The following is a 15,238-nucleotide window of genomic DNA, read 5'->3' as shown; positions in this document are numbered from 1 at the left end:
TAGGCAAGATTACATATAGTGGACGGGCGTTACTGCTTAACATTGTTACAATACATACATAGACAAGAAATATGAACATAGTTATGTAATACAAAGGAACACAATTCTATAACATAATTACACATATGACGTAATATCTAATATTACGTTACAATATATATATATATATATATATATATATATATATATATATATATATATATATATATATGTTTATAGATAGATGCAAACTTACTGCTCATAGTCTATCGGATGCGTTTTAGATTTCAGTCAAAATTTCGTAATGAAATCCTAGCCACATCAGGATCCAAGAGTGCAGAGGTTACAGGTCTCCAACGGATTCTTTTGAAATTCATCAGAAACCACCCTTTCGCCCTTGAGGCCTCAACACCTGGTCCATAACGGAGACTCTTCATCTCACCTCAATACGGTGACCTAATATATGGTTGTTTGTTTGGCTAAAAACGAGTGATTTCTAACAGCCGGAGGACGGTCTAAGACTTGAACGGGACCTCGACCAATAAAATCCCTTTCAGACCAGAGCCCGTCCTATCAGGTACATGATACCGTTTGTCCTTAGCTCAAAGGGAGCATATAAAGCGTGTCGCTATCTTGAAGAGATTTAAAGATCAGTCTCCTTCAATTACTGTTTGGCTCTGCGCCCTCCTCCTTCCTCCTTTGATCTTCAACCGTAAACCCTTGGAGTTAACCACTTCAGCATGTGGGATATCCTGAAACTGAATAGAATCATTGGGTGTTATTAAAGGATACTCTGAAGTGGTTTACAGAAACGAAAGGATTGGAGATTAGTCTTCATCTATTCAATGTTCTTTCAATTTTCTTAACTCGATGTTGTTCTAAGAATTGATCATAACATACTTCTGTCCGCTGTTGCCGTTTCCATAGCTTTTGTGCACGCCCATACAGACGCTCGCGCGCGTAGATACAAACTTACACACACACACACACACACACACACACACACACACACACACACACACACACACACGCACGCACACGCACACGCACACACGCACGCGCACACGCACACACGCACACACACGCACACACACACACACACACACACACACACACACACACACACACACACACACACACACACACACACACACACACACACACACACACACACAAGCATACGTATCCAAACATAGGCACTTTACAGGGTTAACTAGTCCCCTCAGCAATTTGGTTTGATTTGTGCGGAGAAGAATCAAGTCTAGAGCTAGATGATTTGATTAATAAGGGAGAAAAACTCATAGATAGAAAGGGCCGACGCACTTTTCCCCTCCTAAGTGCTTCCGCATCTTTGTCTCTCCTCTAATCTTATCTCCTTCTCTTTCTCTCTTTCTCTTTTTTTTTTGTATTTTGCCCTCCCCCTACACAACCACCTCCTCCACCTCCACCTCTCTCTCTCTCTCTCTCTCTCTCTCTCTCTCTCTCTCTCTCTCTCTCTCTCTCTCTCTCTCTCTCTCTCTCTCTCTCTCTCTCTCTCTCGCTCGCTCGCTATATATATATATATATATATAAATAAAATATATATATTTATAAATATATATATATATATGCATATATCACGTTAAAACCACTGTTGGAGTAGCAAAGACTGGAGACGGGGAATCTATATATTTCGATTGTAAACTGCAATCCTCTTCATTATATACTGAAGAGGATTGCAGTTTGCAATCGAAATATACAGTATAGATTCTCCGTCTCCAGTCTTTTCTACTCCAACAGTGGTTTTAACGTCATTGACAAATGTGTGATTATATCTGTCACCTGTGATATACATATGTATATATATTTTCTATTAAATAATACAGCATACTCAGCACTGGAAATCTTCTTCCTTAAACTTTCTATCCTTCTCGCTATTTTCCTTTCTGTAGGAGGAAGGGAGAACACAATATCACCAAATGGAACCATATTGATTTTGGAAATAAAAACAAATTCATTACTTACAACGTTTCGCCTATGCTTTAGGCATCTTCTGGTAATTTTAATTTTTAAATCTACAAATCATGATCATATATACAATGTATACAAAATGAACTAGGATAGGTACTTTTTGTTTAAATTCTTCTTGGCGCCCCGTGGGATGCCCCGAACAGCTCCAGGGTTCCACACATATTTAATTGTATATTAATTGCTGGTAGGAGATTCTTTATTAATACAGCTTCCAAACATTTTAATTTTCTCTTATTGGTGTCCTTTGCTAAAATCGATGTACTACTATTCAAAACTTCCCGCGAAATATTCATCTTATGAATTTTAGAAACGTGCGATTTTATTGCACCATTCTGCATATGAAAAGTAAGCCTTTGAGACAAAGTTTGAGTTGTGTGTCCAATGTACTCGTCATATCAAAGATCACCGTCTATGTTTTAAGGTACTGAGAATTTGTACACAACGTAACTTTGTTTAGAAATATCTTTTTCTCCTGATAAGTTGTTTTTCATGATAAGTGATGCAGTTCTGGGGTTACGATAGTATATAACCAATTGTAAGGAGTCCTCTTGCTTCTTGGGTTTACAATTTTTATGAATGATATTTTTAATGACTTTTTCATCTGTTTTATATGCGGATGTCATCGTACTCTGGTAGTAAATATTTATAGTACTCTTCGAATTTTCTGTATTACCAAGTACAGAATTAAATTTCTCCATTTTATTTCTAATTTCTTTGTCGATATCACACATCGAGAACCCATTGTTTGTCAATATTTGTTTGATTCTGTTCAATTCTTGGTGGAGGAGGTACCAGTTCGAACATATTTTAAAAGCTCTCGTAATGTACGCGCGTATAACGCTGATTTTATATTTTGATGGGCATTCACTTAAACCATTTAAGCATCTACCGGAGTTAGTTGGTTTCCTGTAAACACTTGTAGTAAATGCACCCTCTGCTCCGTCTACCCAAACATCTAGGAAGGGGATCTTATTACCGATACTTTCCTCCACGGTAAAATGCAGGCAAGATTTTGCTTCCATCATTTCCTTAAGTGTATCGAGCTGTTCTTTACCTTCTATGTCTACGAAAATGTCATCTATATACCTAACATACAAAAAAGGTTTAGGATTCACAGCATCAAGGATGGAGTTCTCAATATGGCACATTAAATATGTGTGGAACCCTGGAGCTGTTCGGGGCATCCCACGGGGCGCCAAGAAGAATTTAAACAAAAAGTACCTATCCTAGTTCATTTTGTATACATTGTATATATGATCATGATTTGTAGATTTAAAAATTAAAATTACCAGAAGATGCCTAAAGCATAGGCGAAACGTTGTAAGTAATGAATTTGTTTTTATTTCCAAAATCAATATGGTTCCATTTGGTGATATTGTGTTCTCCCTTCCTCCTACAGAAAGGAAAATAGCGAGAAGGATAGAAAGTTTAAGGAAGAAGATTTCCAGTGCTGAGTATGCTGTATTATTTAATAGAAAATGTCTCCAAGAAAACCTGCTCCCTAAATTTACCTATATATATATATATATATATATATATATATATATATTACATATATGTATGTATATATATATATATATATATATTTATATATATATTTATAAGTATTTTAGTCAAATTATTTTTATGATGGAGAACATAAACACAAGGGAAGGCTCGGAACCCTAAACACTCTAACGTTTCGTTTGCGTAGAACTTCTTCAGAGAGTGTATGTAGAACTGCAGTTGAAGTTTATGTACTAAATCTAATTATCTTTTCGGACACTTGGGAAAGGTCGTTTTTCTGGCGTGTTTTAGAATTAAAATACTAGTTTCTTTAGCTAAATTGATAAAACCTCCTCGATGATTCGATGAATTATTAGTTGAAATATATGCTGATTCAACAATTCTTCTAGTGAATTTATCAAAACCTTTATGTAGCACTTCAGCTTCTCTCCAGTTTGGTAAATGATCGAATTTTTCCGCATGAACTACTAAAGAATTAGATGTCCTATGTGCTTTTATGTCATTTTTATGTTCATAAATTCTTTTTCCTAATCCTCTTGACGATTCGCCAAAATAAGCCATTGAGCAACTATTGCACCCCCGAAAACACCAATGTAAATAATAAAGTGAGAATGCTTAACGCGGTCAACAGCGATATTCAGTTCACCGTAGAAGAGGAACAAAACGGACAATTGCCCTTCCTAGATACGTTAATACGACGAGTGGGAAAAACTGTAACTTTCTCAGTATACAGAAAGGAAACAAACAAAGAGGATTTAGTACATTACTTCTCCGCACATGATGATAGGACAAAGAGTGGTATAGTAATAGGATTTTTTCTCAGGGCACTACGAATCTGTAGTAATGAATACCTAGAAGGCGAATTTGATTACATTATGAAAACCTTTGACAAACTTGGATATCCAGAGGGAATGTTGAAAAGAACAAAAAGAAAAGCAATAATTATTTACAATCGCGGAAAGAAAGAGAGAAATGATAAAAATAATACAAATTTTATATCAGTACCTGGCTCAGAAATATCACCAATAATAGACAAATATTTAACAAAATCAGGTATAAACATAGCTAAATTAACTAACAAGAGGATAGGTGATTTAATAAAGACTTCTGAAAAGAGAACCAATTCCGAAAACAGCGTCGTATACAAAATCCCGTGCAATAGTTGCTCAATGGCTTATTTTGGCGAATCGTCAAGAGGATTAGAAAAAAGAATTTATGAACATAAAAATGACATAAAAGCACATAGGACATCTAATTCTTTAGTAGTTCATGCGGAAAAATTCGATCATTTACCAAACTGGAGAGAAGCTGAAGTGCTACATAAAGGTTTTGATAAATTCACTAGAAGAATTGTTGAATCAGCATATATTTCAACTAATAATTCATCGAATCATCGAGGAGGTTTTATCAATTTAGCTAAAGAAACTAGTATTTTAATTCTAAAACACGCCAGAAAAACGACCTTTCCCAAGTGTCCGAAAAGATAATTAGATTTAGTACATAAACTTCAACTGCAGTTCTACATACACTCCCTGAAGAAGTTCTACGCGAACGAAACGTTAGAGTGTTTAGGGTTCCGAGCCTTCCCCTGTGTTTATGTTCTCCATCATCCAAATAATATATATATATATATATACATATACATATCCCCTCTCTCTCTCTCTCTCTCTCTCTCTCTCTCTCTCTCTCTCTCTCTCTCTCTCTCTCTCTCTGTCTCTCTCATTCTCTATCTATCTATCTCTCTATCTATCTACCTATCTATCTATCTATCTATCTATTATTCATTTATCTATCTTTTTCTCTACCTGTCTGTCTATCTACTTATCTTGTTCTCCCCACTCTCACTCACTCTGGTTTTTCATCTCAAACCACCTTCTTCTTGTTCTCTCTTTTCCCAAACCTTCCACAATTCGTTTCATAGGGAAAGAGCCCTCCAACCCTCTTTCCCTTCCCCGTCTCCCACCCAATATCTAATCCCTCCTCCCTATTATACACGTCCATATACTCCCCACTGCCCCCCTCCCTATGCAATCCCGCCCCTATCTCCGTCCCTATTTACGCTCTCCCGCTTAATCTCGCTCTGCTCAATGGGGGCTCCGGATGGTGGGTGCCCTCCAGCCCGCCCACCCCGACTGACAAGGCGTCAACACGAGGCCTTTACAGTAGCCACAGGCCCCACAGTCGGCGTCCTGGAAATGAAATTATGACTCTCTGTTGGGGAAGGGAAAATGTTTATATGAAAATGTACCATGGTACGCAGGGTTTTTCCTTGAACGTAATGTGTGCTTTGTTGAGCGTCTAAGTACTACTAGCTTATAGGAATGGAAACGCACTCACTCATACATACACACACGTACAAGCATATAAACACACGTATATATATATAGACATAAATGCACACACACACACACACACACACACACACACACACACACCCACACACACCCCCACCCACACACACACACACACACACACACACACACACACACACACACACACACACACACACACACACATATATATATATATATATATATATATATATATATATATATATATATATATATATATACAATTTTTTCTTTTCTTTTTTTGCTGGTAATCACAAAAGAAAATCGGAAAGAAACAATAATTCTCAAGCGCTTTCGTGTTATTTACATCTTCAGGGGAATACTGATGAAATTAGTAGTACAATAAGATCTATAAGACAAGAGACTAAACACTAGGAAAGGAACTGGTAATGCACAAAAAGTCACAAATGAAAAAGAATACAACCTGATTACAAATTATTTTGATGATGATTTTATCTAATTTATAAATGTTACTACTGGTATTAAGATCAGAATCTTCAGAATGTTTTATGATACTACTTTCCATAATGTTTCTATTGACAAATTAATTTAAAAAAATAGAGGAAGCGTCAGTCTAATTAATACAACGATTGAAATCTTTCGTGAACAAATAGAGTATGTATATATATATATATATATATATATATATATATATATATATATATTGTTACAGTCACTGGCCACCCCGAACCACGACCATTCAACGGCTCTCACAAACGACCCATCAATCCCCCTCCCTCGTCCTAGTAAACAAGTTGCTACCAGCTTAAATGGGTTGTTGGTTCGATCCTGTTTCAAGCCGGACTCGAAGCTGACCAGGCCACGTCATAGCTCCGCCCACTTCGACTCACTACTTAAGGGCGGTCACCCCCATCGGAACCCAGACTCATTCTTCGAGACTTACTCTCCCAGACTCGTTCTCCGAGACTCGCTCTCCGAGACTCCCTCTCCAAGAACTGTGGTATCCCAAGGTCTCAACACGGTCCGTTCTGGCCTGTTTCACCAGCCGTCCGATCACCGGCCTTCTCTCCCAGGACAAGCCTCATTCCGTCTACAACTAATAAGTACCCCCCCCCCCCACTATACTCTTGTACCTAGTAGAAGTGGAATCCTTCCCCTTTTTCTTTTTTCTATTTGTCTTTTATATCTTTACTGCATATTATCTGTATTTCTTATTATTGTCCAAGTGTATCTATGTACCTATATTTATTTATATTGGTGATGGTGAATATCAAATGTTTTTTATGGTATTAGACTTCTTGACTAGCCTTTACGTATGTACATTTAATCCTAGAGCCATTGCGTACATACTTTTTTTGTTACGGCTGCTTAGTGCCTTCATGAACAATCTGTTTCCACCCCATATAGACCTGATCACCACACCCGAGTGCTGGAGTACTTAGGCACATTTTAAGCAAGACCGTAACAATATACCTGAAAGCCGACACCAGTGATATATTAAAGATCTCCAGCCAATGGGAAAGTAGAGTGAGCATCCTCCGCCAAGTTATGTTACGTTTCTGAGCTTGGCGTCATCTGACAATACATAATAAAGAGCGCCCCAACGGATGGGTATTGCGCAATGCTTAACATTTGAAGGAATTCACATTAATAAATATAAAATACAATAGAAATTATTACATATCGTATTCACGCAAGGCGTGCCTTAAAATTACAAACAGGAGACTTTATTTCCACAAGAGCGTGACACAGCACAGCCACAGGATTCTATTAACGCTAAGGACGTGACATATATATATATATATATATATATATATATATATATATATATATATATATATATATATATATATATATATATGATATTTTATTGATACGCTAGTACCTGCCTACCTATAGTGTTCATCACGCTTTCAATGTTAATTAATACTCCTGAAGACTCGGAAACCCCTTTGGGAAACTTTAAAGTGTCTTTCGGGAGACCCTGAAATCTTCTTCGAGAAACCTTGAAGTCTACTGTGGGAGACTTTGAGAGCTCCTTAGGGAAACTTTGAAGACTTCTATTGAAAGAGTTTGAGGATTCCATCGGCTTTGATGACTCCTTTAGGGGAGACTTTGATGACTCCTTCGGAAGACTATGAAGATTCCTTTGGAACACTTCAAAGTTTAATGATCATGGAAATTTCATGGGTCCTATGCGTCACGCTTTCCATGTTAATTGATACTTTGCAGACTACTTCGAAGACTCCTTTGGAAGATTTTGAGGAAACTTTGAAATTTTGACGACGCCTTTGACAGATCTTAAGGACTCAATCGGAATATTTTGAGGACTTCTTTGGGAGACTTTGAAGACTTCAAAGTTGAATGACCGAGGAATTTCCACGGGTCCTAAGCATCCCGTTTACAATGTTAATTAATACTTTTGAAGATTAATTTGGAGACTACTTCGGGAGACTTTAAAGACTCCCTCATGAAACTTTGAAGACTCCCTCGAAAGACTTTAATGACTCCATCGGGAGACTTTGAGGACTCCTTCGGGAGACTTTGAAGACTCCTTCGAGAGTCTTTGAGGACTCCATCTGGAGACTTAGATGACTCATTCGGAAGACTTCAAAGTTGAATGACAGTGGAATTTCCACGGGTTCTGTTCATCACACTTTCCATGTTAACTCATACTTTTGAAAACTACTTAGGAGACTCCTTCTGGAGACTTTTCACACTCCTTCGGATGCCTTTGAGGACTCCTTCGTAAAACTTTGAACACTCCTTTGGAGACTTTAAAGGCTTTTTTGGGATACTTTGGCAACTCTATCGGGAGAATTTAAAGACTCTTTCGTGAGGCTTCAAAGATTCTTTCGGAAGCCTTCAAAGTTGAATAACCATGGAATTTCTACGAATCCCGGGCATACCGCTTTCCATCTTAATTGGTAATTGGAAGACTCCTTTGAGAAGCTTTATTGACTCCTCCAGGGGAATTTGAATACTTTCTCTGGAGACTTTGAAGATTTCTTTGGGAGACTTGGACGACACCTTCGTAATACTTCAAAATTTAATATTCGTGGAATTTCCACAGATCCTTCGTAATACAGATTGTTTGTCATGTGATAGATTTCAGTGTAATAGGTAAGGTACACTCTAAAAACTGGTTTAGGTTCCACCACAAGCTTCAAGGAATTTAGACGATTGATTGTGTCTTATGACATTTTAAGTCAGTTCATGGATAAAAAATAGTAATGAATGACTCCATCGCTAAAGCTGGTAATAACATGGGAGAAGGATTTTGTTTTGGAAAGTTTTAAGTAGGGGAAAAAATCACATGGAATTTTTCAGAAAACAATTACTTCCAAAACATTTCAGGTCATATATGGACTTGAAGAAATTTCAATAAAAAAAGAACTACATAGAGTTCATACTAGGAGCTGACAGCAACAGCATTAGCAATGTTACCGAGTATGAAATATCTCATTCTTACAAAATACAAGTTTGACAGGTAAATCATAATTATGAACTGGAGAAATAAATCAATATTATGAAAGAATATGCATTACGAAAGTGAAAGATAACAAAAAGAAGTTTTGGATAATTATTAAAAAGATATTTTAATTTCAAAACAATGACGAGCACACTACAAATGTTGAGAATGTCAATTTCCAGAGTACCATATATGTGCGTGTGTGTGTGTGTGTGTGTGTGTGTGTGTGTGTGTGTGTGTGTGTGTGTGTGTGTGTGTGTGTGTGTGTGTGTGTGTGTGTGTGTGTGTGTGTGTGTGTGTGTGTGTGTGTGTGTGTGTGTGTGTGTGTGTGTGTGTGTGTGTGTGTGTGTGTGTGTGTGTGTGTGTGTGTGTGTGTGTGTGTGTGTGTGTGTGTGTGTGTGTGTGTGGGTGTGTGTGTGTGTGTGGTGTGTGTGTGTGTGTGTGTGTGTGTGTGTGTGTGTGTGTGTGTGTGTGTGTGTGTGTGTGTGTGTGTGTGTGTGTGTGTGTGTGTGTGTGTGTGTGTGTGTGTGTGTGTGTGTGTGTGTGTGTGTGTGTGTGTGTGTGTGTAGTGGGCTAAGGCTCTGTGAAGGTGATCTTACGGGTGCTCGATAGCAGTGGGTTCGAATCCTGAATGCGACTGTCATAAAAATTATCGATATATACAGTATATATATATATATATATATATATATATATATATATATTTATATATATATATATATATATATATACATATATACATATATATATATATATATATATATCTGTGTGTGTCTGTGCATGTATATGAATGTGTGTCTGCTTCTGTATGAATATATAAACACACACACACACACACACACACACACACACACACACACACACACACACACACACACACACACACACACACACACACACACGCACGCACGCACGCACGCACGCACGCACACACACACACACATATATATATATATAATATATATATATATATATACATATATATATATATATATATATATATATGTATATATATATATATATATATACATATATATATATATATATATATACATATATGAAAACAGTATCTTCCCACCATTTTCAGTCTCGAATAAGAACAAATGCTGTAGGCATAATGCGAACCGTAATAATACAGATATTAAAGTTAACAGAGCATCACTCGACTGCCTATGGATTCTGAGTTACCATTGTACCAACCGAATGGCAGATAGAAGCAAAAGTAAAGGGAGATAGGGTGAGAGGGTGAGGCAAAATGAAAGAGAGAGAAACAGGCAGAGGATCTATCATTTCTAGATTCTAGGATAGATATTGCGCTGAATCTTTCGCCTATGAAATGAGGATCCGGACCAAGTTTTCTCTAATTGTCTTTACTTTATAAAAGAAATAATGTGGCGCCTTTAACTACATCCCAACTGCTCCCGGACGACTTCATTCGTCTCAGAAACAACACTTGGAGACTTTATCTTTAATAGCATCTCCTGGTTGAGTTCCTTCCGGAGACTCTAAGAGTCATGGAAAATTACGACTTCGGTTGCACCTTCTTCCAGAATCGACGTTTCCTAATGGAACAACACTCGATGCCAAAAGAAAGAAGTAAATATAACTGTGAGGGTTTCCTTTGGGTTCAAGAGATCGTTCCTTTGCTTATGTGTCGGTGGTAATTCCTGAACGCATCTATGCGTACGTTTACCTGGGAGTTTACGTGTGTGTAGTCTATAAGTATATTATTTAATTATTTAAATTTTCATTTTTATTATCATTGTTATCAATATTATTGTTACAATTACTATTAATAATTTCTTTGTTATTAGTGGTGTCATCATATTTAATTGCAAAACTTCATCATTATTACATTAGCCACAATGTAATGTTCACACTCGTCACCAACTATGGTAACACGAGGAGGTAGTGAGGTCCACCCCATGTATATAATGCCCACAGCCCGTTTGTAAACCCATTCCTTTGAAAAAGCATACCTGCGAAACTAGTCAGGAATAAACTCAAGACTAAGACTCCTGTGTTTCCTACTCCGCTTACGTCAACCTGTCAGAATGTCTCAACATATATATATATATATATATATATGTGTGTGTGTGTGTGTGTGTGTGTGTGTGTGTGTGTGTGTGTGTGTGGTGTGTGTGTGTGTGTGTGTGTGTGTGTGTGTGTGTGTGTGTGTGTGTGTGTGTGTGTGTGTGTGTGTGTGTGTGTGTGTGTGTGTGTGTTTTTGTGTGTGTGTGTGTGTGTGTGTGTGTGTGTGTGTGTGTGTGTGTGTGTGTGTGTGTGTGTGTGTGTGTGTGTGTGTGTGTGTGTGTGTGTGTGTGTGTGTTTTTTATTTTTTGTCGTCCGCCTCTAAGTCTGTGTATACCTTAGTGTGTGAGCATCGGTGCATAGCCCATACGAGCACGTTTTTAGAAGCTAAATAGGGTCATCAATATTCACTAATGGACAACTTAATTACACAGATAGATACATGTGCGACACATTAATCGTTTCAATACCAAGGCAGACTTTGTGTATTTTGTTCTAACAGCCACCTGAAGACTTCTTATCTAAGTGTTTGACCTTAGTCCTACAGAGGTCCTGATTGACTTATGCATTGTTCAGGCATGAGACTTTTCGTTTCGTCCAGTCTTTTTCGGACTTTTATTCATCTCCTTCAGCAGTAGAGGGTCACCGTCTTCTGTGTGGGTAGCCATTTCTTTACTGAATAAAACTTTCCTGTTTTTTGAACAAATATTTGGTATTATTTTGCCGCAAAGACTTTTTTGTTTAAAGCATCTCATTCTACACTTTAACTAGATTTCTTAGTGATTACCCAGCAGACTCTTCGAACACCGATGTTTCCTTTGTCGATTTTATAGATATTCTGCCAAAGACAAGCATATTCTCTTCACTTGCGGTACAGACTGCTTGTACTAAAGCTCTGTCTCTCTGCTGAAAGAAATCATGTGGTTTTAGCTGTGCTAGACTCAATACAGCGCTCCACCTTGTTAACCCATTAAACTCCAATGACAGGATTCTTGTCATTTGGTCAAATAAAACAAAAAATCATAAAACACCAAAATGTTTGATCAAACACCAGAAAAATATGACGTCAGTCCTCGCTTCATATTTTTCTGGTGTTTGATCAAACATTTTGGTGTTTTATGATTTTTTGTTTTATTTGACCAAATGACAAGACATCTTGTCATCGGAGTTGAATGGGTTAAAGGAAGATATGTTTTCAAATTTCACAAACAACCCAGGTATTGTTCAATAAAATATCTTTTGGTTTCAATGCACTCATGCTAGAGCCATCTGTACTCTGATTAACATCTTTCTCTTACAGTGTTATACAAGATAATATGCACTTTTTTTTTTAATATTGAAACAGAAATCAGAAATAATGTAATGAACGAACACTCTTCGTCGAAATTCAAAGGTCCACATTGGTGGATATGATTCTACTTTCCGCCTTAAAGAATTCTTTTTTTTTTTATTATCAGAGTTTGTTAATAATATTAGAGTATGGATAGGATACTAAGCGAGCGAGTTTAACGTTGGTTCTCTGTTTAAGATTATTATTGGTAATACTTAAAACTTCTGTGGCTGGCACCATAACAAATATTACCGAAAACAGTAAATATTAGTGTCAGCTATTTAGGTCTCTTCAAAGACCTATAAATAATCTTTAGGAAATACAGTGGTAAAATAATAATGATAATAATAGTCATTTCACTGCACTTTACGAGTTTAGCCTTTATTATACTAGTAATAAGGCGATATTATTAAGTTATATGAACGTTTTCTACACCGAGAGACACATATTGATACTTGACCCTTTATTCTTGTTGTCAGTTACTCTTATTCAGCGGCTAAAGTGTCAAGCATATCTCATCTATGTTAAAATTTTACTGCGTTTTATTCCATGGCCACGGCAATAGGGGCAAATGACGAAATCTAGCAGTTGTCAGAAATTACAGCGCGACGACTGCCGGCGAAGGGAGACGAAAACTCGACTCTGAAGTCATTTAGAGTGATGCTTCCGTTTGACTCCTGGCCATTGCTATGCTTGTGTGACCAACTCAATGACCTCACTGCCCTCACAAGCTCACCGCATGACCGAGACAACCACTTTTTAGTTTGCTTTCATTCTTCTCTATACAGTCGGTTAATGACACATCAAATGACATCACACGTAAGCTATGCCTTCCTTCATTTGAAATGGACTAGGAAATATTGTGTAAAAAGGGTAGACTTGTCTGTTTAGTTCTCCTTTACAGGTTTTTTGCAGCAAAGTAGTAATTTCAGTGCTTGAATGTGGACAGTGACTATATTTCAACTGTCAGTATCGCCTATATTATATTAGTAGATTTCTTTCTTTATTTTCAAATCGATCATTCAATCTGCCGCCAGGAAATTTGATTAGTTGAGGGTAAAATCCACAGCAGGAGTTTAAAATATTTTCATGAACTAATATTCCTATCGTCAGACGATTATTTCAGATTTGAAAAAAAATCATACTTTTTGGACCATATCAAGGGCCTTTACCAAATTAGTACACACACACACACACACACACACACACACACACACACACACACACACACACACACACACACACACACACACACACACACACACACACACACACACACACACACACACACACACACACACACGCACACACACACACACACACACACACAGATACACACACACACAACACACACACACACACACACACACACACACACACACACACAGACACACACACACACACACACACACACACACACACACACACACACACACACACACACACACACACACACACACACACACACACACACACACACACACACACATACTGTATATATATATACATATATATATATATATATATATATAAGTATTTATATATACAAATATATATACATATATAGATAGATGGATAGATAGATAGATAGATAGATAGATAGATAGATAGATAGATAGATAGATATTCTATTGAGATAAATATGTTGACATGCTGAAAATGCCCTCCTTTACCATTATATTGGTTTATTCTCATAAGTAAAGCAATACGTCATAAATTCACAGGCTTTTACTAATATTTTTTCAATAATACTCTGCACTTCTATCCTTGGGCTTAATATCGTAAGGAAGAGGCGGCGTCATAATGTTAGTAAATGAAAGCTTTAATATAGATCCCAGAGGGCTTCGATAGTAGAAGCTAAGAATGAAAAGCCTTTCTTCTTTAGTAAGGACAAGTTTTCATTCGTAAAAACATTTTTTGTGACTTTGGTCTATAGGAATATATATATAAAAGGGATATATGTAAAATTGAATACATTATTTCTATGTAGTGTTATCTCCTTACAGGCAATTATTACTACTTCATTTTGTATGTCTGCATCTACTAATTATTTTCCACTGACCTCCAGTGACTTGAACAATGAAGTTAAAACTCTCCTTCTTTTCTTTCTTTTAATGATAGGAGGTTCTCAGAATCGAGTCTCTTCTTACACAGTTATGTGCAAGACTTTGAACCAATTTTGTAGCAGCTTTTTTTATTCTCTCAATTATTTTCTGATGAGACCTTTATTTCCTTACATATTTCACTCTACCGTGAATTAACTTTTTATTTTCAATCATGATTTTCTCACCCGTGAACCGAAATGCTATGCTTTTGCTCGTCAACAATTGGTAAATGTCACCCACATCCTTAGTGGTATCTTTGTTGTGTGACAAGTTACGTATGATTTATACTATCAGAATCCTTTTCTCCCTTGATTCTATAGCAGTTACTTATCATTTAATATTTCACAACTGATATTCTTTTTTAATTTTAACCCATTTTCAATATTTTGCATTTTTTGGCATTAAAGTTAATTTAGCACTTTTCGCTCTAGGCATATATATTGTTTAAATCTTTTTGAAACAACTTAATCGTCTTATAATTTTTTCTTGATTT

Source organism: Oratosquilla oratoria, chromosome 30, assembly GCF_046742065.1.
Source record: "Oratosquilla oratoria isolate Oo_2021 chromosome 30, ASM4674206v1, whole genome shotgun sequence".
NCBI lineage: Eukaryota > Metazoa > Arthropoda > Malacostraca > Stomatopoda > Squillidae > Oratosquilla > Oratosquilla oratoria.
This window is presented reverse-complemented; position numbering follows the sequence as displayed.